General features: G+C 53.6%; 1 protein-coding gene and 1 long non-coding RNA gene across 4 annotated transcripts in view; one reads left to right on the top strand and one right to left on the bottom strand.

Moving 5' to 3' along the window:
* The window catches only part of BRINP2 (BMP/retinoic acid inducible neural specific 2), a 28,009-nt gene extending 21,899 nt beyond the window's left edge, over window positions 1-6,110 (top strand). For both annotated transcript variants that reach the window (XM_080407517.1, XM_080407516.1), the window contains exon 8: window positions 1-6,110. This exon is cut by the window's left edge and continues 9,905 nt beyond it. The gene's annotated coding sequence lies outside the window, so the exon portion shown is untranslated.
* The window catches only part of LOC308071703, a 68,732-nt gene that overhangs the window by 9,562 nt on the left and 35,113 nt on the right, over window positions 1-24,057 (bottom strand). For both annotated transcript variants that reach the window (XR_013931276.1, XR_013931277.1), the window contains exon 2: window positions 1-24,057. This exon is cut by the window's left edge. This is a non-coding gene — a long non-coding RNA (uncharacterized lncRNA).

Genomic DNA, 24,057 nt, shown 5'->3' with positions numbered 1-24,057 from the left:
GGAGGTCTCCTCCCGGCCATTAATTACCATTAGTCAGAAGCGCTGATCTGATCAAACCTAGAGCGGTGTCTACGCATCCCTTCATCCAAAGCGAAGAGCTTTTACGGCTGAGACGGTCAGACAGTGGCTGGCAAGGAGAAACAACAAGATGTCATTTTCCTCTCTGCTCCCATCCCAGAGCTGTCCTCAGGTCTGTAACACCCAACCTCCCAGCACCAGTTGAAGACTGGGAGGAAACCAGTGACCCCAGGAAGCAAACACAGCCCCTTCTCAGTTCAGAAAACTTTCTCAACACCAGGACCCCAGGGCTGGGGAAGGTGGGAGAGCCACAAAGCTCAGGCATAAAGAAAACCAGGTTTTCAGCAGAATCAAGCATGGGGGGGGGAGGTGTAGGGCCCCCCTCCCCATTGCACCTCCCAAGCTATGGTTTCCTGCCCTCACCCAGCAGCAGCTCCAGCCCCACAGCAATGCCACCATCACCACTGGACCCACACCTGGCCTAGCCCAGCTGGGGCCCTGCCAACCCCAACCCAGTAGCCTTCCTCCTCCTCCTCCTTCTCCTCCTCTGCCTGCCTGGTTCACTCTTATTCTGACAGCACCGCCTCTTACTTTGAAGCAGGTTTTTCTTGGAGAATGAGCTTCGTTTTCTAGACTGTCCCCAAAGAGCCTGGGAGTACTCGCTCTCGTCCCTCCCCCTGCCTTGATCAAGGCTGAAGGCTGAAATCCAAGTGCATTGATCAAAGCGGCTTCTTCGGGTGAGATTTACTGGCGAGGAAAAGCAACAGTTGTTGAGGAGCTGGTCCAAGGGGCCAGTGGCTCCTCGCCGGGAAGAAGATGGTAGCTGTGGGTAGGGGGTGCAAAGGGCTTGACGGGGCCCAGGGCAGCAAAGCAAAGGGATTTTCCCCGAGCGGTGAGGTTGGAGGCTGCCATAGGTGAGAGGGATGCTGCCTGCTCCTGTGATGTTGGGGACAGCAGCAGCCAGATGTCCTACTTCTGAGCTCTCCTAGGGAAAGATGCAGCTTTGCATACGACTGGGACAGAGATCAACGATGCTTGGGCACAGTGTGCCATGTCCAAGGTCTTTTGCCTCGAGACAAAAGTCTCCCATTCCTAGAGGGCAGCTTTAAACCGGCCCAGGCTTCACAAAACCCCTTGAAGAGCTGCAGGCTGGCAAGCTCAGACAGCAGCCCCCTGGCTTGGTGCCGAGCGATGGGGCTGGGTGCCAGCTACTCATGCCAAGGTGAAAGCGGAGAGATCAGGCAGCCAGATGGCATCCTCCCACAAAAATAACCACCAGGACTCAAACCAGCTCATCTGCAATTGAGGGCTAAAGCTGGGCCTGATGCAGCCGATGGCTGCCCTGAGGGGGGACGTGCTGCTGCCCAGGCAGGGAGGGGGCAGCAGGAGCAGGGGTAAAGCCATCTGCAGGGACAGGCAGGCAGGGAGCCGGTGCCAGCACCGGTGTTTCTCCAGAGCATCCAGAGTCTGGCTGGTTTCACGTTTAGGTGCGAGCCATGCCCTTATGCCCGGACTGTGATCACGCTGCCCAAGAAAGGGAGTGACAAAAAGGGGTGAAAGTGGGGAAAGAGTGGTGGTGGGATTAGAAAGCTCTTGGGTTTGCAAAGGACGGGGTTGTTGCTGTTGGTAAGATGACTGGACAACCTGCCACCAAGAGGCAGCCCCTCTAGACAGGCTGAGACCTGCTCAGCCTCAGGCAGCTCCTGCATCCATTTTGCTGTGACGGAGGTGATGAACCCCCACGCCATGCACTATCTCTTCCCTTAGGCGCAGGCAAAGCCAGCACGCTGCTGCCTGCACTTCATGCCCAGGTCCCTGCTGCCAACCCTGTGCTCCTTGCCTGCTTCTTGCTGTGCCACCAGCACAGCTCCATGGGCACCTCAGGCGAGCTCAGATGCCCTGGCGGGTCCTTTAAGCCAAGCTTAAAGCGTAACTCAGCCCAGCCTAGTCGCAGCCCCCCACAACAGGACATACAACCTTTGCAATACTAGGGCAGACCCCCCCAGCAGTGACACCAGCCCCAGTTACTGGGGACAGGCCCCTTGGTCACCCTTCCCAAGCTGGCAGAGATCAGCCCTGGGGCCACACTACCTCATTCCCCAGTGAGGCTGATCCCCCGCAGCTGCAGCTCTCAGAGTGGTGAGTCCGGGTCTCCAAGGTCAGGCCGTCAGCTGGTGCGACTCCCCAGCTACCTCTAGCAGATCTACACCAGCTGCAAGGTCCATCCACCCCTTGGAAAGGGTCAAATGCAGCCAGCGCAGGAGGAAAGGCCAGCAGTGATATTTGCAGGCTGCTCCTGGCAGCCTCCAAGCAGCCGCAGCAGCTGCCTTAGAGCACTTTTCATCTAATTCAATGAAAATGAGATGTTCAAGTGAATGGAGATAATTTAATAATGAATAGCTCCAACTTATCGGAGAAGCTCTCCGTCCCTGCCTGACAGTCACAGCCTCTAAGTGCAGTTTAATAAGGGAATCACCATCACTCAACCCTGTGGTAGGAAATCAACACTTTGCTACCCAGGGAAGAGGCTCTGCACCTTCCTAAAAGCTGAAGCTATTTCTCAAAGAGCCTAAACTCTGTTGGTCTTTAAAAGGGAGAAGAAAAACAAGAGCGGGGGGGTGGGTGGAAAACCAAACCAGCAAAGCAGCCCATCTTCAGAGGCAAAATGTAATTAAAAACAAACGCCAGCTTGAAGAAGGCTGTAAGTCATCACAAGCAGCAGCCAGAGCTGCAAATGAAAGCGATGCTGGCTGTGCCTGCAAGTGGGGGTGCAGGGGGGCCCCAAGGGTGCAGTAAGCCAGGACATCTCAGCAAGACATTTCAATGCATCAGGGTGCTGCTTTCTGCTAGCCAGGGCTGGGATGGCTCCACTGAGTGCCACGGTCCCTGGCTGGAGGACACACCGGCCAGAGACAGAGCCAGCGCCCTCCTTTTCTGATGACAGAGCATCACCGTTGAGCCAGCTGCTGCCCAGACACCCTGGTCACCCCTGTGGTGGCTGCACCCTCCCTGGTGGGGACACACTCCCAGTCTTTGACACTGTAGAGAAGCACTGCCGAGCCGTTTCCACCCAAAGTCACTCCGTCTGTACAGCGAGAATGGAAAACACCTGCAGAACATCCCTGGCAGGGATTGATTGAGCTGGGAAAGCACCACTGCAATGCTGATGGGGACTGTGCACCAGTCCCAATGGCTGGGCAGGCGGTGCTGGGCCCCCGTCCCCCTGCCCAAAGCCCCACCAGCAGGCAGCCATGGTCCACGCTGTGGAAGTACCACCAGCAAGTTATTTCTTCAAGGCATAAATCAGCGTCCTACCCAGTATTGATCCAGGCAGCAAAGGGCTGCATCCTGCCCGGCGCTGCCTGCTCCCATGCAGGCGGAGGGAGGTGTCAGCGCGGGGGATGCCAGGCCCCGCGGATTCCTGCTGACACCTGCCAGCATTGAGTGCTTAATTATTAATTGCATTTCCAGTAGCAATTGTTGCTTGTGCCGATGGAGTTGGACGAGACATCACAAGCAATTAGCAGAACTCTCCGCTGGTGTTCAGTTGGTACCCGCTTAACACTCCGCTCACGTCCTCCTCGGGTCGCTGCAGAGGGAAGGAGGAACCCATTTACATCTGCTCTGCTCGTAGCCTGCCGCTCACGGGGAATCCTGTACGTCTGGCCTGTGCGTGGTGGCCACGGGCGTCGATGCTGCCACCAGCCTTGGGCCAGCCCTGCCACAGTGCTGGCACGGTCCCCTCCGACGGCCATGTGGCAGATGTGGAGCAGGACGCATGGAGCATCAGCTGCCGTGCATCCGTGTGCCGCCGATGGCCAGCCCTGGCACTGGTGTCTCAGCCAGGTCTCCTGGGCAAGCAAAGCCAAAAGCAGGGGTGGCAGGAGCTGCGGTGGAGGAGGCACCCCAAGCCTGATCCCCGACAAAGCTATCTCAGGGCCAAGCATCTACTCTGCCCCAGCTCAGGTGTCTGACCAAATTAATTTTTATCATAACTGAAGTGACTGGTCAGTGGAATCCAGACAGGCTTTTCCTAGTCATTGAGACCGTTTCATAGCAAGAGCAATTTTGGGAGCTTATTTTCCACTTCATTGAGTGCCATGTTACTGCAAATGAATATATTCCTTGGTTGGTGTGATGGAAAATACAGCTGTAAATGCTTTCTGCTTCATTTGGGTAAAGAGCTCCAGATAGGACTAAATATAAAGAGAATTTAAATGCTCTACTTCATTAAAAAAGTTGTTTCCCATTCTCTTTCTTCCTGAAAATACAGGGCTGCTAGCAGAGAGAGCAAAAGAAGGATTTAAATTTACATCAGTGTCATGCTACGCCAGCTGATCCTCCCGCACCCAGGACTGATGGCAGATGCCCGCCAGCAGCTTGCTCCTTGCTCTCCAGAGGTTCAGAGAGGTGGGAAGCTGAACTCAGGGGACGGGATGGCCAACACTGGAGTGCGGGGCCGTGGCACGTCCATCTGTTCCCCTCTGTGTAATCGCCTTCAGCCGATGGCTCAGCCTTGGAGGCAGGAGGACACATCGGCAAAGGCAGGAAGATCCCAAACCTAATTCTTTTGGCTGAGCTGGGGCACATCTAGAGGTTTCTAGAGACACGTGCCACCATTTCCACCTGGCCTTGCCAACGGGGTTAGACATCCTTACCTGCTGCGTAGCCACCAGTGCTAGAGAGGCTTGAGGACCTGGAAGGTGGTCTAGCTGCCCTCTAAATGATCTCAGTGGCCACCCAGCCAGCTGCCTTTGGGAACTGATTACTAGCTCATTTTCTTCTGCCACAGACTAGAGAGGCTCCTACCAGCTAACAGGTGTGCAGCATTTCACACTGACCTCTGGAATGAAGTGCTACCTCCTCCCGCAGCCATAAGGAATTCTCCTGGGTTGTCGTCACTCCTGGTTTACCCTCTCAAAAGGGGCAATAAACCCCCTGGTCAGCATCTCATTTCCTGATCCAGTTCCGAGCAAGGAGACTAGGATCTTTATTGACTTTATAGTGGTTGGGATCACGTCCATGCTCTGACATCAGCTCCGAGACAGCACAGAAGCAGGACCCAGCCTTGCTGGAGCGCTGCTCTGAACAAGCTTCTGGGAAAAGACTCCAATCCCATCTTTGAAAGGAGGGGTACAGCCAGGTTGGGTTGCCATGTCCTCCTGGGGCTCCTTCTTAACACTGAAGAGCCCCAACCTCCTCTGCAAAGCACCAGGGCTCTACCACACAGCTTCCTCCACTCCACGTGTGTTCAAGGAGAGGCGGGATCCCTCTCCAAGCTACCCAGCAGCCTGGCAGGCTCCCTGGTATCTCCCTGAGCAAGGAGGATGCCTCCTGCTCCGGCTGGGGCTGGCAACCCAAGTCACTCCGAGCAATCTCATTTCATGCAAAATCGGAACCGATTTCTTTGGTAGAAGGGCCATTGCAGTCCAGGGAGACACCTCAACAGGTCTTTGGATTCTTTAGCCTTACAAATCCCATTGGACCAGGATGTCAGGTTGTGCTCTGCTCTTACTTGATACCACCAAAGTGAGGGGAAGCTTTCATCTCTCCTAAATCCAATTATAACCCAGGAACCAACGCGCTCTGGGCTCACGGGGCTTACAGATAAACAGATCATCTCAGTAGGGCTGCGGCAGAGCGGGGCGGGATGAATGATAGGCAGCGGGCTTACATCTGACTGGAGGATAAATAGAGTTCACTTGACTCACAAAATAATCACCTATGGCAATTTTGCTAAATTTTAAATTGCATCATTCCACCACACACACACACACACCTCCCCAAGGATTTACATGGAATTGACACAAATAAGTTCTATACAACATACAAACTTCATAGGAATGACTGAAGTTAATCCAGCCTTCCATCTGAGCGGAGCCAGGAGCAAAGAGGCATCCATGGCTCTGTCTCTTACCTCCAGCACAGGGGTTTGGCCAACCAGCTGCTTTTCATACACTGGGCAAACCAGAGGGACCCAGATCAATATTAAGAATGAGTCACAGCAGTCTCATTTCAAAGACCTGCCTTCCCTTTCTCCTCCTCTGAGCATGAAGTTTCATGAAGTTCATCATAGTCTGGCAGCAGAACTTTATGTAGTACTTTATGAAGGTATTAAATTGCACCATCATAATCTCCAGGGCATGGGGACAACCCAGAAGTGTGAGGGCAGGACGGGGAACCTGCCATCCATCACCCAACCCCAGCCAGAGGCACTGATTCATTTGTGGGCAGGAGTGGTCCTCCACCAGAGCGTGAGAGCCAGAGAGGTGTCCCAGGTCCCACCTCCACACAGCCCTATGCCTTCTCCCCCTGTTCCAGATCATTCTAGTGGAGAAGCTAGAGGAGCTCTGAGGTGGCCTGGGAACAATGCTCCGACCGGGACTAGCGTAACAGCAAAGAGCAGTGACAAAACGTCCCCAAGGAGCCAGCACAGGTCTCCCACCCCCAGCACATTACCCAGCTTGCCACCCAAGGTGCCAGTTGATCACACCACCTGCTATGCCACCACCCTCCCCTTGCACCTACTATTACCCAAATAGCTGGCAGCAGGCGTGAACAATTACCAGCCAAGATCTGGATCAAGGACAACGTGATATAATTATTACCTTAATGGCATTTCAAGACTATCACCACCGGCTGGAAGTAAAACTTCTGCTGAGCGAGTTTAATAAGCATATCATCTAATATAATATTCGCACAGAAGGGCAGGGTGGCTTTAGGAAGGATTACGGTAGCTTTGCAGCTTTGTGTAGCTTTACATGGGATATTTCACATGCAACAGATAAAGCGGGATGAGCCCACGATAGCTGAAAACCCCGGCAGAGGCAGCGCCTTGTAATGCTACCTCCCATCTTTTAAGCAGGAGATTACAAGCTTACCCTGCATACAGAGACTGGGCGGCACCGGATCGGTGCTCCCGGTGCCTCCACTGTGGCCTCCACAATGCTGGTGGCCAAGCAGGGTCCCCACCGTCATGGTCACTGTGGTCTAGTAGCTGGCCATCTCCCCGGTGGCCAGCTGAGACCCGATGAAGGCATCACACCAGTGCATCATCCTCCACCAGCCCACAGCCGGCTCCAGACCTGTGGGTGTAAAGCCCTGCGATGAGCAGACCCAACCTCCTCACGCCCACATTCTGCAGAAGCTGGATGGGAGCGGGTCCCAGAGGGACCTGGGACTGGGTTAACTGGGCTCGGGGGAGCCTAGCTCTACATGCACCAGCTCTGCACAGCACGCTGAGTCCATATTCCCCCTTGGCCTGATGCCTTCCCCAGCCCAGGAGCTGTCACAGGCTCTGACCAAGTGGCTTGCACCTCAGAAGCAACCGGGCACGCAAGGCTTGTGCTTCCCTCCGGCATGAATTACTGCCAGGGGAGCTGTGGGTAGGGAGTCACCAGGGATTTCCAGCTAGCCCTGCTGGTTAATGCACCCACGGGGACGTGAATCAAAGCAAAGGGAAGGCGGGCGATTGCACAGCAGCGCAAAGGATATATTGCCCGTGTCTAACCCCTGAAACTCCCAGCCACAAGGCACCAGGAACATTAAGGGCTGGGCGGGGGGTGGGGGGGGTCAGGTTTAGAGACCTTCCCAAGCCTAAGAGATATCCAAAATCATTCTTTACGAGGGACTGCAAAACAGACAAGAGCTCTGCAAGAGAAAGAAGTACATCCCAAAATCCAGCGCGGTTATCCCATGTGGAAGGTGCCTGCCAGCAGCTGAGATCCCAGACAGCCCTCTGCTCCGGCCAGCCAAGCCTTAGGTGACGTCCTACATAAAGCACTTGCATCGCGCGGTGCCCCAGGAAGCATCCCAAAAATACTGCCTCGCTGCCTGATATATGCGTTGGGTTTTGCTCAGCTTTTGAACCATTGGGTCGCCTTGTCGTTAATTAATGCATCGCTAAAATTATGTTTGGGGGCTACTAAGGTTTATTGGGTAGAAAATTATTTCAAATACAGAGAGTAGGCAGTAAAGATTGGAAATATGTTTTCAAGTATAAAGCTAATTGCTACAGGGAATCCCTCTGGGATCCATTTGGAGCCCTTGCTTTTTTATTTCCTTCCTCCGTTAATGACCCAGCCAAGGTTTGTAAAACAGCAAATGCAAAATTGCGTGCCGATGATGTGATGCCCTGCATGCCGGCAGCCGGCGTGAGGTAGGATCCACTAGGTCTCCACGGTGGTGGTGGTGGCCGGGGCAGTTCTCAGCCACATGCCCTGTCGCAGCAGACCAGAGCAGCCTGGCAATGGTGGTGACCACAGAATCATAGATTTGTTTAGGTTGCAAAAGACCTTTAAGATCTCTGTGTTGGGTCCAGCTCTGGTCTCAGCCATGGGGGGCTGCTCACCATCCTTCTGCTCTCTGTAGGAATCCACTGAGCCGTAGGAGAAGCCCATCCCACCCCACCACCCTCCTGCTGATGTGGGCGTTTCTGGAGGGGAACCCCAAAGGCGGGCTCTGGTGCTCCCAGGAGAGCTTCACACAGGTCCCACAGCCACCCCAGTGCTGGCAACCAGGCTTGAGGTCTCCACTGGTCCAGAAGCAAGACTTCATGGATGCAGTCTTGAAAGTGAGACTGGCTTAAGGTCAGACCCGCCGCCAAAGGACTTCACTTTTACATCCCAGCGACCCCAAAGTACCTGTTTGTCTGAGAAAAGATGTCCTGCCTCAGGGTGACATCCTGCAGGCCTCCAGTCATCCCAGCAGGAAGGAGCAAGTCCTTGTTTCCAGGAAGGTTTCCATTTCTCACTGGCAGGGTCACTCAATTAAGGAACAAAAGTAAAACCACAGTGACTTCCCAGCCTAGGCTCAGCCGCATCAGATCAGGAATCGCCAAGAGGGGCTGCCTTGCAGAGCATCTCGTGAGGATGCTGCAAAGGCAGGGGTCAAGAGCAAGGTCCTACCTGGCTCCTCGCCGTGATGCCTGGCTCCTGACAGGGACAGCAAAACCTCCGCCGAACGCTGCCGCCCGGGGGGGTGTTCACGCATGCTTAAGTGCTTTTCTGGACTACAGCCCGAGTGAACTGAGGCATTTTGAGTGGCACAGATGGGATTTTGCTTCTTTCTTTTTGTTTGTTTGTTTTTTTTTTTTTTTTTATTTTGGCCTGACGGTGCCCTCTGAGATGTAAATAAGTGCACAGCGGTGACCAGGACATGTGACTGACCTGGACAAACACAGAGCAGTTTCATTCATAAAAGCCATCCTTGCTCTCCACTCAGTTTGGTGAACCAGGGGGGCATTAAGCTGTCTTCCTTGCTATGTCCAGCCACCACCTTGCACTATCTTGTTTTGCTTCCTAGAAGCATCTCCCCCTACAGCTGCCCCTCCTCCCAGCCCCTTTGAGGCATGCAAGGTCTCAATGCAAGCCAGGCATCAGGATCCTGCTCCTGGTCTCAGCTCGGAGGGTCTAGATGTCGGCAGGGCTGCCAAGGAATGCAGAGGTGTGCTCATCCACCACCCTGGGACATCGGCAAACTGAACCTGTCACAACCCCTTGCCAGGCAGGGCAGGCTGGAGTCACTCAGAAATCAGGATTTGCTGATGCTCCCTCTTCCCCCAGCAAAACAGTTGCCCCGGGAGCATAGCGGCAGCCAGTGGCACTGGGGAGATGCTCCATCTCCCACAGATTTGGCCAAGACAGAGAAATTGAAATTGTGCCATGCTGCCCAAAACCACACACCTTCTAGAATTTCTCCTTCCAGAAATTACCAACAGGGGAAAAAAAAAGAAAAAAAAAAAAAAAAAAAAAAAAGCAAACCACCACAGCTGACAGCCAAAGCAACCCCGTGTGTTTTTTTTAAAGAAGCCACATGCAGTGAAGGGGGCCCACCTCATCCAGTGACCGTGCCCAGGCTAGAGCCCTGGCCGTTCACTCGCTTCTGACTCAATCCCTGCTACAACTGGAAGACAAAACCAAACCATTTCATCACCACTGGATCTTCTTTCACCTCCTGCTCCCACAGCTGTCTCTCCTGCCTGGGTCGCAGGCTTTTAGAGGTAGGAGCTGGCTCTCCCTAAGGGGATCTCCTAGCACTGGCATGGCCAGCATCAATTCAGCAGCAGAAATGTTTCTGGCATTAGTAGCCGAGTGGTGAGGGACCTTGTACACTTGAAAGCAAAGCCTGGTTTCAAGACATCTCCACCTGATGCAGCCCGTGTTAGGCAGAGCCGTGCCCAGCAGGCACCACCTCCTAGGCTCAGCACCATGCAATTAGTGCGGGGTTACGAAGCTTTCCTTTAACCGTGCCCTGAACGTGAAGCTGGTGGTTGTGGGCTCCCTGAGACCGTAGTTCAAACAGCTTCATCCCTCTGCCTTGGCGGCAGGCAGGCGCATCTGCTCCCCGTGCGGTGCTGTTACAGAAACAACGCTCTTTGAAATGCAGATCCTGCCCTGCTTTGCTTCCCGCATCTTTGTAGGTGCCGGATTTACAATGCCCTCGCATCTTGATCATTGGCCTTACACCAAGGCCTGCTGTACCGTCTGTGTACGCCACGCTCTCGTTAGTGTTCGGGACAGCGCAAACCCCGGGAGCCTTTTACCTCCCTCAGCTTCTCTTGACTGATGCTCAGGCAGGGAGATACGGTGCTGCGAAGCCCAGGGTCAGCGACAGCCGGCCAGATCACAGAATGCTTTTCAAGATCAAGTCCTTGGTTCAGAAAAGGAAAGCTGCTCAGAGGAGCAGTTATTCACATTTCTGTCCTGGTGCCAGCGAGGGCGAGATCACGAATGAAAGCAAATTATTACTCATGCAACAGCAGCTGGAGACATCAGTCCCCCTCTGGGCATGGGCAACCGCTGTGCAACAGGGAGCCGCATCCAGAGAGCTTCAGATGGAGATGGATTTGGGATCCCTGTGATGCTGAGGCTCGCCTCCCCCCCGACGCAGGTGTCTGCCCCAGCCTGTCTCCCCTGTCCTCCACCAACAATCTCAAGCTGCCAAGGGAACGTGGCTCACAGTCTGCTGGCAGATGCCCCATCCTTTTCAATTACATGCAGTCCAATTCTCATCAGGAGAAGGCAAGCCAGGAGGAAATGCCACTGAAGTCACTGGAGTCGTGCTGCACAGTCTGGAGCGAGCGGGAAGAGACGCTAAGCCTGGCCTACACACATCATCTGGGCTTCTGTCGCCTGCCCCATGCTGGCTCAACCCTCATGTAAATTTATGGCATCCATTCCCAAACTGGCAAGACACGTTTACAATTAATAAGAGGGACACGAGGAGATGTATCCTTTTTTCTTTAAAGCCAAACATCAGACGCCTTACTGGCCTCTGCTCCCTGCAACGGAAAGCCTGCTCTGAAACCTAGTCCCCAGCCACCAGCCTAAAAGCCAAACCACACCAGCAAACACCACCCATTAAAACACACAACTCTAGTTTAAACCTTCCCCAGACTAGAACCTTAATGGTTCATGGGCTTTGAGCTCTGAGCCCGGCTTAGCCCACTCACCGGGGATGCACTGCAGAGGTGGGTACCAGCGCCGATATTTCTAGGGTGCAGCCAACGTGCCCCAAAATTTTAGTAGCCACCAGTCAAAGGAGAGGATGCTATGGGGCTGTTCCTGCTGGCCCAGCTCCCAGATAAGAGGAACAAGCCCCCTTTTTGCCGCCTGCCCTCTCCCCAGGCTTAGGACGGCTCAGAAGGACAGCTCAGGACATCCAGGAGCTGCCCAGGATCTCCATCCCAGCGCTTCTGTTAGACCAAAGGGGCTGGAGATACAGCCATGCCCCGAGGCTGCAGGACCGCCCCAAGGAAAGTCCAAAAGCCACCACTGTAACACAGCAGGGAAGCAAATGAGGAAGATCAGTGGCTTCATGAGTTTCCTATTGCCTTGTGACAGCAGAGGAATTATTTCAGAAAATTCTAAGATCTGAGGAAGCCTGCAGGCACCCAAAGGAAGCCAAATAAAGCCCTGTGCTCCTTGTTGGCTGACCAGGAAAACTGCTCCCTGTCCCCAGATGTGGCCTCTCTCCACCACCTCGGAGAGAGCCAGGACCACCACCAAACCCAGGAGCCAAATTAGACACGGATGGAGGCAAGGATTCTTCTCTGGACCCTGCAGAGGCCAGCAGACACCTTGAGGCGTGGGGTTAACATAAGCTAAAGACAGCACAAACAAAGATCAATCTGGTCTCCCTTCAACACATTGGATACCCAAGAACTCTCCCCTCTGCAAAGGCTCCCAGTGAATAATCCTTCCCGTGAATATTGAGAGCTACCTTGAAACAGTGGCTGTCCCTTCCCACCCACCATTCCTTTTGAAGGCCACTCCAGAATGATCTCTTTCAAGCCTCAGAAATTGCTTCTAAAATCCTGTCTGAATTTATTTATGACCAGCTTACCACACAGGGATGCATCTTTCTCAGCCAGAGTCGTTACAAAAGCCACCGCATTAACAACTGGATGTCTTTTAAACCCTACCGGGGGTTAAACCTAATTCCGCCTACTATAAAAAGTCTGGGATGCAGCCAAAGCATTTGCCCTGTCCTGAGGCAGGGATCCTTAGTAGGACCCCCAGCCTTCTCCTTCCTCTGTCCCCTTGGGAGAAGCAGGAGAGCGACTGAACTTCTTAAAGCCTGGTCCCATGCCCCCAAAGATGTATTTATAGACTCTGCGGCTGGAACGCCAGAACTTTTTATTTCACCTCTGCAAGGACTATTTTGGGCTTGTCTGCCACGCAGGCCAGGCCAGCAGCGAGCAGAACCCGGCCCTTCCCTTGCGCAGCGGTTGATACCAAGCAAGGAGAAACGTCCCCATCCAGACGTCTGCGGTGGGAGGAGGTCCCCATTACCTGCAGGACTACGGGGCAGCCTTTCCAGCCTGTGCTGCAGGGGCTCAGGCCATTCTCCAAACCCCTTGCTGCTTTCTAAGTGATTTCTACCCACCATTTCACACCAGGAAGGACCATTATGCTTCTGAGACCTTTTGGAAACTTAAATATTCAGAGACTATCAAGAGATTTGCAGCTGTGAGAGCCAGGAGTGGAGGGAAATGCCATCCATCTCCAGGAGGAGATGCTGAGGGGCTGAAAAGCAGTGTCAAGCCTCCGGGACCTCCTGGAGATACGCTGAGTACTGGGGCTGGCTGGGGACCCGGCCTCCAGGAGCACTACACCTGGACCATCTTTTATAAGGCCACAGGAATTCAGAGGGTCCTTCCCCCCCAGTAAAAGCTTGGGATTTAGATGCTCAGCGATACCGTTGGAACAATTTACTTGATCTTTTATTACCCTGGTAAATAATTTATTGGGACAGCCATTTTAAAAAATCCCATAAAAGACCTATAAAACATATTTATCACACAACCCCCCACACACACGCTCTTCGGCTCCAACCAACAAGCTGAAAACTTGTTTGTATACTTCACTGCACATAAACTAACCAATGCCTTGTGACAGCTTTAAGCTTTTTAACAGCTCTCTCCCTGCTGCTTTTTATTTCCATTTTTCTCTGAGACTTCAGAAGCTAAAAAAGAACCCACCACAACAGGAGAGGTTTCTGCTTTTGGACAGGTATTGACAACCAGGAACTGCCCCCTCGGTTTTCCTGATGCCTGATAACTTTAGCAAATGATGCTTCTTTTGGCCGAGAAACACAACTCGAAGCTGTGCTCATTCGTAGCATGTCGGGACACCGGGGCTGGCAGCCGTGCACAGAGGGATGGATGCAGGTGTGACCAAGGTGCTAGTGGTACAGGCATCAAACCACCTCTTGGTGCCTCAGTTTCCCTCCTGAGATCAGGAACATCCATAAGGCACTTCTGTCATCTTCTCCTGGCAGAGGGCATGGTCCTTTCTTTGTCCAAGACATGAAATAAATGGAGAATCCAAAGAGAGCGCTGAGGAATGTGTTTTCCCACCCAAAACATGCACAAGCCACACACCCCGAAGCTTTCTGTCGCTCCCTTGGATACCAGAGGATCCAGTCAGATGAAGCCAGGCCAGCAGGACAAGATCCCAGCCTGCTGCCAAAATACGAGCCCAGAACCCAAACCACACGTATTGCTGCGAGCAGGACGCTTGGTGCCAGGCAGCACACAGCCTCCAAAAGCAGACCAAGATCTGCACTGTGCCCACAGACCCAGACCTCACCAGGGACAGCTTTGCCCTGCGAAACGCCAGCAAACCCAGATGACCTGGCACGGGACAGCCAACCTTCACAGCTGGGGGTGGGCTGAGGTGTGCTCCTCTCCCCACCAGCAAGGGGAGATGTGGGAGAGCAGAAGCGAGGCTGGATCAAGCCTGGAACCCCTCTACCATGATGCAGAGGTGACCTTCCAACCATGGAGAGAAGCACTCTGAGGAGGGGGAGCACAGTCTTCTCACACTGGCTCAGCGGAGCTGGCCATCAGAAGGCTGCCAGAACCAGGACAAGCACAGACGCCCAGGCACGCACTAAGCCTGCTCCAGATGGCATCTGTCAGAGGGAGCCAGGAGCCGTCTGGGTCACAGCGCTCCTCATGCACCATTTGGCTCTTCCCCATCCCCAGACATCTCCAAGTACCCTCATCCCAGTCCCGATTCCAACACAGGAGTGATGTAATCCAGTAAAATGCCTTTTCAGGACACTTTTCAATACTGCCACTGCGCTCCCCTCTTCACTCAGCTTCCCCCCTGCCTTCCCAAAGCCCACACCAGGCACTTGAGCTACAGCTGCTTTCATACCTGCGTGAGCCAAAACGCTCGTGCCCACAGCGGCTGCCTCTCCGTAACGGCCGCTCTCTGCCTCCACCACTTGCTCTCCAGAGAGACCAGTTCAGAGCAAACTCGAGTGGCCAGCACGGCCATATGAAAAAGAACAAGCTATGGAAAGGTCGTCAGTGGTCAAAGCAAGCAGGGGCTGGGGCGTCTGCGTGCTGGACATCACTTCTGCCCAGATTCAGTGCTACCGTGGCTATGGGTACGGGGCATGTGAGAGCTCCCCTGGGTCGGTGAAGGTAGCCCAGCTCCACTGTCAGCCAGTCCTTTGAGTAGACTAAAGCCCAGCAGAGCATCAGTTCTTCTGTGCTCACGGAGAGTGTTGATGCAGGGGGCAGAGAGCCCTCTTCTGTCACAAGTGTTGTCACTTTTCTCTCTCACCTCACCCCCTTCTCCTTCAGCAGCTCCCTTGTTACTTCTTCCTAATACCTCCGCCACCTCCCCCTGAATGCCAGCAAGACCACCAAGGATCCCAGCTGGTCTGGAGGACCCCCAGGCCCACCGCCCCGCGCAGCTCAGCACAGGTCCCAGCAGCACACGCTGTCCTGGGTGGAGGCCAGCAAGGATGCATCGCCCACAGCAGGACCATCACATTTCCCTCCTTCCTCCACCAGGGACCTTCATCATTACCATCAGCAGAAGGAAGCAAGATGGACACTATGAGCTGCAGTATGGATTAGATCTCCTGAAGTTTTCCTGGGATGGAGATCCAGCCCGGCACTGCAGACCTGAACAGATCCTTTTGGCCAGGGGCTGGACTGTGGCCAGCCCCGGAGAGGCCAGGACTCCAGGCTCAACTCGGACCTCTCCCACCTTCACTGAGTCACGAGCTCCTTTGGCTGCTGCTTCCAAACTGATGAGCACGTTAGCAGTTCACTCTGTTTGAGATTTAAAAGTCAAACCCTGCCACAGGAAATTAAAAGATAATGCAAGGAATTATTTAAAAAAATTAATCTTTATTACTCTCCACTCCCAAGCTGCTAATAAAAAAATGTGTTCCTCATACAGTCTCTATAAAAACAGGTTATAAAGCAGAGGAAGAGGGGAAAGCAGACGCTTTAAAAAATCGACTTTCATCCCTCCGCCCTGCCTGCCTGCCATAGCCATTCATCTGCACCTGTGTGTCAGCTCCCAGTAGCTTCCAGCCCAGTCAGCCCCTTTTACCCTGCTAGGTAATTATTCCCCGTTTCAATCCAGTCCCCCTTGTCCCCCCTGTTTTACATCTCCAGAAGATCAGCAACCCCGGCCCAGAGAGCAGCCTAGAAGGTGGTTTAATGGTACACCTTCCCTGCTCCAGGTATCTCCGAGCACCGTATAAACCAGGATGAATTACAGCTCGTTACAGAAAGGGCAGGCAATCAGGAAGCAAACAAAGTAGCTATTACAGAAGACAGCAACAGCTCCACAGCACCGGAGCAGGGTTGAAACATGCAGGAAACCGTGCCTGAAAGAGAGGTCAAGGATCCTTGGCAGCTCTCAGAAGCCAGTTTAAGAGGCTGAGAGGCAGGTGGCAACGCATGGCTTTATTCAGAAGATGCTTCTGTCTAGGGCTCTGCTCAAGAAAGAAGCACCGCTCTTGGTTCTAGCTGGTGCTTGAGCCCACGGAGCCAGAAACGGGACTTGCAAACCACTTTTGTGTCATGACAGCTGGCATCAGTTAGCCAGGTTTTGGTAAGTTCAAGAGCCACCACAATTGAACAAGAGCACCCAGTCTAGCACATGAGAGATGAAGAAGCAAGAGTCATTAAATCCATCAGCTATGTCCATGCTCCAGTAGAAGAGCAAGCCACGAGCGCAGATCCATGGCCCGCCAGCCTTCTGGCCAGCTGCAGAGTGCATCTGGCCCGGGCTTGCTCAGGAGGACATCCACCACCAGTACTGCTGCCAAAGCGGTGCCCCTGGGACTGCTGGAAAAATGGCCAGGCCTGGAAGGAGCAGAGGACTTCACAAAAGGAGAAACCAAGAGACCGAGAGCTGCTGCATCGCACCACCGGTCCAGCACGAAAGATGGCTCTCTTCGGTGTTCCACGCCCAGAGCTGGGGCTGGGGTGAAGAAGCCAGGCACCAGCAATCCCAGAACATGCCTTGATGGTCACTGCTTGCAGGAGCAGCCTCAGGGGAGCTGTAAAGCCCAACCGACCCATCCCCAGATGAGCAGTACAGGCACCAAAACCACCCCCCATCACTCCTCCAGCAAGAGAAGTGCTTCTCCCAGGAGAAGCAGCTCCACACCTTCTCCTCATTGCGGATAAAAGGGGTATTTGGCCTCTTCTGACTCCAGGCAGGGGAGATACAGCCTGGAAGTAAAGCACTGGCTAGGAACACGTGCCAGGGGTGGAGGAAGGAGAACGGCAGAAACGCAAGCAGGCTCAAACACAACAAAAAAGAACCCTCCACCCCGGGAGAGAAGACGCCTGCCAGGCACTGCTGGCCAGGACACCTGTGGTCCCCAACCAGGGGCAGAAGAGGAGAGGGGACGCTGCAGTACGGTGAGGCAGGAGGTGGCTTTCCGAGGGGAGGTTGACTATGATTGATGGCACCGCGCTGTGTTCTCACTGATGTAGAAAATTAGAGAGAAATCGCTTCAGATACTGGCCCATCCGAGACACCTGTTGTGTCCTTCTGCAACGCAGGCGTCTCTCCCGGGAGCTCTCCCTCTGGCTTGCAGGCTCATTATTCAGAGTGTTGAACTGGGAAAAGCAACACAATTTATATTATTCCCCCCACACACACACACTACTTGGCTGTATTATTCTTGGCAAAACGTAAGGCACTGATTTCCTTGCTGAGCTACTCGCAGGAAAGTTTGTTTGATTCTCCTCACCTAAGAAAAAGGAGCCCTTTGCTTTCTCCTCTCTCTCCTCACTCAAGGCAGGGGAGAGGCTCTAAGAAAGATAGGAGCCATTTTTTCAGATGGAAATAACTCCTTTAAAAAGTGAGTCATGCTCCACCCCACAATCTGATAGTTGGTAGCCACAGCGAGCAATGCTGCTCTGCTAACACAGCCTTGCCTTAGTGTCCTCCTGGCAGGACGGTCCCCTCCTGGCTTCCCATCCCTTCACCATTTAACCAGTTGCTGGTTTTCCTTCCCTTTATCATGGCTGCTTTTGTTGCTCCATTGCCGCTCTACCAGATGCCAAAAGAGTTTTAAAATGGTCTTGAAAGGGTTTTTTTAAAATCCACATATTCCTTTCATAGGAAATTATGAAGCCAATGGTCTAGATCAGCACAGGCTGGTGGGTCTTCAGGAGATGTGTCATGCCACAGACCAGGAGACTACTGGGCCCTTGCCTTAAAACAACGCTGTCCCTCAGCAGCAGGCAACCAGTTTCTTCCCAGACGGGCACAGCATCTGAGCTCATGTCCCTTTAGTCCTAAGGTGTCCAGGCAGGTCTAGAAATGGTAGAAGAACCTCCCTGACTCCTGCCAACACAATCCCAAACAAGCCCCACACTCCTACTGCAACCAGTCACCTCTCTTCAAACTCCCCAGAAGCTCCCAGGCAACTACACCAGCCTGGGGAGCAGCACAGGCTCTTCCACTTGCTAAGCATGGATAGAGGAGACTGACCAGGAGGTTGGATGTGGGAATTCCCACCTCTGGGAAGGGCTGGGAAATGGTTCAGTTTCCTCCGTGACCCCAAACTCAGCCACTGGTTTCTCCTGCCAGCTCTCCAGCTTGGGGCAGCAGACCTTGTTCCCATGGCAAAAAGGCAAGGTTGTTTTTTTTTGCTCTTGGGTATCTCAAGAATGGCTTCAAAATTACCCTGCTTTGAAGCCCATTGCCCAGCACATATGTCCAGGCTCCTGACCTGGGGAGCTCCTCACAAAAAGGCAGTAGCTAAACCCACCCCTGCTCGGCTCCTCTGTTAAAAGGGCAACCACGCCACCAGCTGCAGCCCAGCCAGCGCCCGAGTATCCCCTGGGTCACACTGGACTGATGGCTGGCAACAAGCAGCAAAGACCAAATTCAAGCCAAAGACTAAAGCACTAGAGAAATCCCTACAAGAAATTTGGAAAAAAGCATCCCTCTCCCTGCTCCCCTCCCATATCCACGTGACTGACCTCAGCACCTGCCTACCAGTTTTCCCAGTGGTGGTTAACCATCTGACCGCTGGAAGTCCCTTCTGGGGGTGCAGAACAATCCCCACACATGCCCCCGCTTCTCCATCTGCTAACGGTTTCCCTTCGCCCAGGCTGAGCCTCCCCCAGCCTGAGCTAAGGGTAGGAAATTAGCATTAAAATGATAACTTGCTATTAGCGGTGCCTCAGCTCCCCATCACGCTCCAGGAACAGCAATTGACAGGCTGTGATTTCCCCGCCGCGATGCAGGGGAGGGGGCCCAACGGCAGCCAGAAGTGCTGAAGTTACCCAGGCAAAGTTTTACGCTCATCTCTCCCACCCCAGCAGCCCCTTCCCTTTGCCGTCCCCGTCGCGCTCATCCACCGTGCAGGCAATCCTACAAGCAGATGGCACCTGGGCAGGAAAGCAGACAAATTGGCTCCCACCTGCAGGAGCACTAAGAGCTTTCAAAGCAGCCGAGCGCTCACTCGCCAAGAGCCCCGCGGTGTGGAGACACCAGAGGAATCTGCTATCACTCGCCTTCCTCACTGCTCACCGGCTCCTGCTGCATCCTTGCCTGGTTGCAAGCTCGCAACGGGCTCCTGCTGGGAGCCGGTGGCTGGAGGGGACAGTCGCCGAGTCCTGAATCAGGTGCCGGAAGAGGTAATTCAGGCTGAGCGTCAACGGAGCGATGCTTTTTTTTGCATCAGCACAATGCTGCGGTTTGGAGGGCGCACAGCTAGCCTGAAGCAAAAGGGTTTTCTTGGGCCCCTGCTGAACATCCATCTGCTTGTCAAAAAACCAGCCCAGCTCAAGCTGCCTGCTACCTCCTCCTGCCAAAGCAGGGGTATGCCCTCCCTGAAACTTCCCCTCCTTGACCAGATAGCTGTGGCACGAGCATGGAGAGACTCATTGCATTTTCTGCTTGCCCGCTCCTCTGAGCCCACCTGGCTGAAAGCTGCTTAGTACATCAAGGCCAGAGAAGCAGCTCACGTACCAGACTGCAGAAATCCAAGAAGCAGGAGGAGCTGAGCAAATCCACAGGGGTCAAGGCAGGTTGTCAGCTCCCTTTGGGTACCTGAGTGAGCCTGCAGAGTGACGGCAACTGCTGATCTCACAGCTGGAGCATTCCTCCTTGCAGAGCCCCACCACGCTGGTCACCTACAGCAGGGAAAGGGGCCACTGTGAAGCCCAGGCATGCAGGAGCGCTTGGGTGCTCTCAGCACATCTTACGTGGAGTCATGCATGACACTGCTGAACACTCCCATTCAAAATTACATTTTAAGCCACATGGGTAAAGCCGAACAATCCCCTCCCCTCTACCCCATCCTTATCTCTCTTAAAAAGCACCTGGACCAGCAAGCAAAGGCAAGTGTCCTCAAGCTCCAGCCTGCTGATGGCCTTGTAACCGGCCTAGGTGGTGGAATGCAAAAGGGAGAGGGAAGAAGGTGGTAGGAAAAATCAATCAGGGTAAACCAGTTACCCCTTCCCTGGCATTCCCATCAGCAGCTGAGATGTGAGAGCAAGGAGAGGACTCATCTGATGACGGATGGCAGAGAACTGATCCTTGGCAAGGCGGAACAGGAGCAGAAGGAAGCACTGCTCCCAAAGGCGATTCTTACGCCTCCTTGGGATAAGAAAAACAACCATCAGAGGCGGCAGCAGCAGAGGAAGGGAACGCACTCTTCTCCCTGCACGTTTGGTATTCATCTCTGGCCTGTCAGGGAGGGCCGTGATCCAACCACACATTTGTATATTCACTGAGCCGTACACCCAGCTCAGCGGACTCCTGACAGATGCAGATGGCAAAGCCATTTTTCATAAGGTGAGGAAAAAAGGGGGAAAGGAGAAAAAAAAAACAAACACCAAGCCAAAGACAGGCTCAGGCATCAGCTGGAAAAGATGCAAGACAGGATCAGGTCTAATAGAACCAGATTCAGATTAAGCTCTTGGATCTTTAAGTGCACAGAGGCCTGTCTCCCCTGCCTCTGTTTTCTAGCATGGCCTGGCAGTGGCAGCTACCTTCATTCTTTCCTCCGTAACCCGCTGGAAAATGAAAGCTGGACCCAGAACAGCACTAAGGCTTTGCTGAACCAGCCCTTGAGGACAGCAGGCTGGCAGAGGAGCTGCTGGAAGAGTGTGGGCACAGGCGCTCTTCTACAAGATTAGCTCCTGTTCAGAGGAGGTGAGAGACAGCCTGCAGACAATGGGAACCATCAGCACGTTTGCCTGCCCCTCGGACCCTGCCTTAGTTCAGGCCTGGCCCCTGAAGAGCACAGATGGCCCCTGGGGCTCTGAAGGGACATCCCTGGCAGACCTCCCGCTGGTACAAGAGCACCAGCATGGCAAAGGGCCGCTCTGTGCAATGCTGCCGTGATGGCAGACACGGCAGCTCCCAATGCTCCCGGTTTATCTCAGACAGTAACGAGGGGTTTCCCTCTGTGCCAGGTCACTGCACAAAGAGGCATCGATGACACAGAACGGCTTGCCGACGCAGCAAGAAAAGTGATGCTCAGGACAGTATACCCTGTCCCTTGAGAAGCACGTGCACATGTCCCGCTTGGCACTGGGAGCCAGCGGCTCTTGGTGTAAGCCATGGGGAAGGGAAAGGAAAAAGTACCTTCATGGAGGGAAAGATTTCACCTCCGCCAGTGACATTCTGCTATTGTCGCCGCCAGCCACAACATCACCCTCTTGATATGGAATCTAAGCTGACAGTGATACAGGAATGGAGCAGGGAGGGCAGCAAACGCTGCCCAGCCCTCTTTGTAACCCAAAATCTCCCCTGGCTTCCAGCCTCTGTATGAAGCAGAGCCAGTACCTCACCACCAGGTCACTGAGCAAGTAGATCTTCTTTTTCCAGCGCTGTGGAATAATCTTTCCTTGCAGTTATCCATCCTTCTGGACAATAAGGAGGATTTCATTTTGGTCTCTGTTGTATCCTTGCCATTTCTGAAATGAGAAACACATGCAGAAGCCAACACCTCCTTTGCAAAACAACATATGTATCTGTAAGCTGAAGTCACCAAAGCCTGAAGAGTTTGCGGTGCCAAAGTCCAGGTGCTTTCAGACTCATCAGAGGTACATCGAGCACCATCGAGCCCTGCTGCCTGTGGCATTTCCAGCTGACAATTGCTCCCCTCGTCTCAGGAACAGGCGAATGCAGGGCTGGGCAGTGAGGCTTGGCGAAGGTTACTGCCGAGACCTGGTAGAAATGTCATCCAGCAACACATGCTTCAACAAAGATTCATTCCCAAGCAGCCTGGCTCCATAATAAAAGTGTCAGAGCAGCTGACTTGCCTCCCCCCAATCTCATTGCCTCCAGATTTATCCTGTCTCGGGTCTCTCTCCCTCCATAAGCTAGCACGTGCCTTTCCTTTCAATAGGCTGGCACTGAAACTCAGCCAGCTGAAATTGTAGAACAAGAAAAACAAGCCAGGTGAAGGGACCGGAGGGGAAAAATGCTCAAGAGCCAGGTTTTCCTCTAATTTTGACTGTTTTCAATTCTGAAAGGGAGGAGGGGGGAAATGAGAGGTACCATACTGTGAGAACGCTCCAAAACCAGAAGCCACCCAATTTTGTGTCCCAAACCAATGCCCTACTGCCAGGCTGTGTCACCTCCCTCTCAGGAAGCTCAAATTCCTTTCCTGATAAAACCCATCCCAGGACGTGTGAACATCTCTAAGCCCGTCATCCTCCCAGCCAGGGAGTCTCTTCTCAGAGGGCTGGGCACCCAGAGAGCAAGGAGAGGAGATGAGTCTCCCTGTGAGTCAGAGTCCTGGGGAGTGCTGAGCACTGGCTTACCTTCACTGCAGAGATGTGATGCTAATGATGCAGTATCGAAGGCAGCCCCAAAGAGCAGACAGTCTTCAGGGAGTTAAACGAAACAAAACAAAAAAAAAAAAAAGGGAGAGAGAAAGAGATGTTAGTGGTCTTTTGCAAAGAGCTAAAAATACCCAGAATGGCCAGTTTCTGTTGGGTTTTTTTCCCCCGCCGCCCCACCCCCTAAAGGAGTGTGCCACACAAATTAAAACGATTTCCCTCCAACCTGGGAGATAGGACCAGGCAAGGCATCCTTCAGCTGTGAGTGAAAGAGACAGAGCCTGCCTCTGTCAGGAGCACTGCCAGCCCCAGGGAGGCGAGGTGGGGGATGGCAGACGCCACTGCAGGGATGCTACTGGTTAATTCCCAGTAACTCGGACAGACAGATCTGTGCCAGGCACCAAGCTGGGGTGCAGAGTGTGTTTCTCCCACGAAAAGGAGGCATCAATAGCAGAAGTGAATCCTGGGCATCGAGACTGCCCTGGAGGGATGCTGACTAAGAGCAGATGCCTGCTACAGTGGGCTGTGGAACAGTTCTCCTCGAAGCAGTTAAAGCCTCCACCACCAGAGAGGCAGCCCTGTTAAATTTGCAAAACTTATTGCAGGAGGCAGAGCCTCTTGGACCTATGGATCTCATCACCCAAGCATATCTTTTTCTGGCTAGGGTACCCATTCAGGTAAGTGGCTCGAAATCTAGCACACCCACATCCTCCATTCAACTGACAGCATGGAGAGCACCAGCTTGCTTTCAGCAGTGAGTGCTCATGGACAGGCAGGAGAAAAACCAGAGCCACTCCCACCAGGCTATAAAAGCTTTGCTGTCACAGCTGTTTCTCACATCTGGATGCAGACAGCACTTAAAGTGTTGCAGCTGGCACCAGCTCCTCAGTTAGCATCTCCTTATCCTGTTAACGCCAGGCAGGGGAGAGGTCCGGCAGCTGAGGTTGAAGGGGCACTTCAGCTCTGTCAGATTCTCCTCCGCTAATGAAAATGTTTCTCCGGTGTGTCTTTGGGAAGGTTTCCTTCAGCTCCAGCCCCCGTGTGATTGAAGGCTAATCTCTGCTACTCTTGGCTGAATGGCAGCCCATGAAGAAGGTGATGTATTGTGTTTCCCTTCAACTCGACATTTAATGGTGCTGGGAAAAGAAGAAAAAGCACCAGATGTTTCTAGATTGTAAGTGAACTCCTCCCGTAACGCAGAGAGAGGTCACGGCAGGCGCCAGACCTCCCAGCCTGGGACCAGAGCACACCCCTGTAAATTCAACCCCGCTTCGAAGGGCCATTTCACCTGCCATGGTGCGTGCCTCCCAGAAGCAGTCCAGCTGCTCACATGTGGCCACAGGAGGCAACGTGTCCTGCCACCACCCTATGGGACATGACTGGCCTCCAACGAGCTCCCCAGCATCAGTCTGGCCAGCGTACGGGCCTGGGAGAAAGGCCAAGGTCCGCAGCGCAGC

This window comes from Falco punctatus, assembly GCF_963210335.1.
Source record: "Falco punctatus genome assembly, chromosome: 11".
Lineage (NCBI taxonomy): Eukaryota > Metazoa > Chordata > Aves > Falconiformes > Falconidae > Falco > Falco punctatus.
Note: the sequence above shows the minus strand (reverse complement) of the source record. Positions and strands in the feature narration are given on the sequence as shown.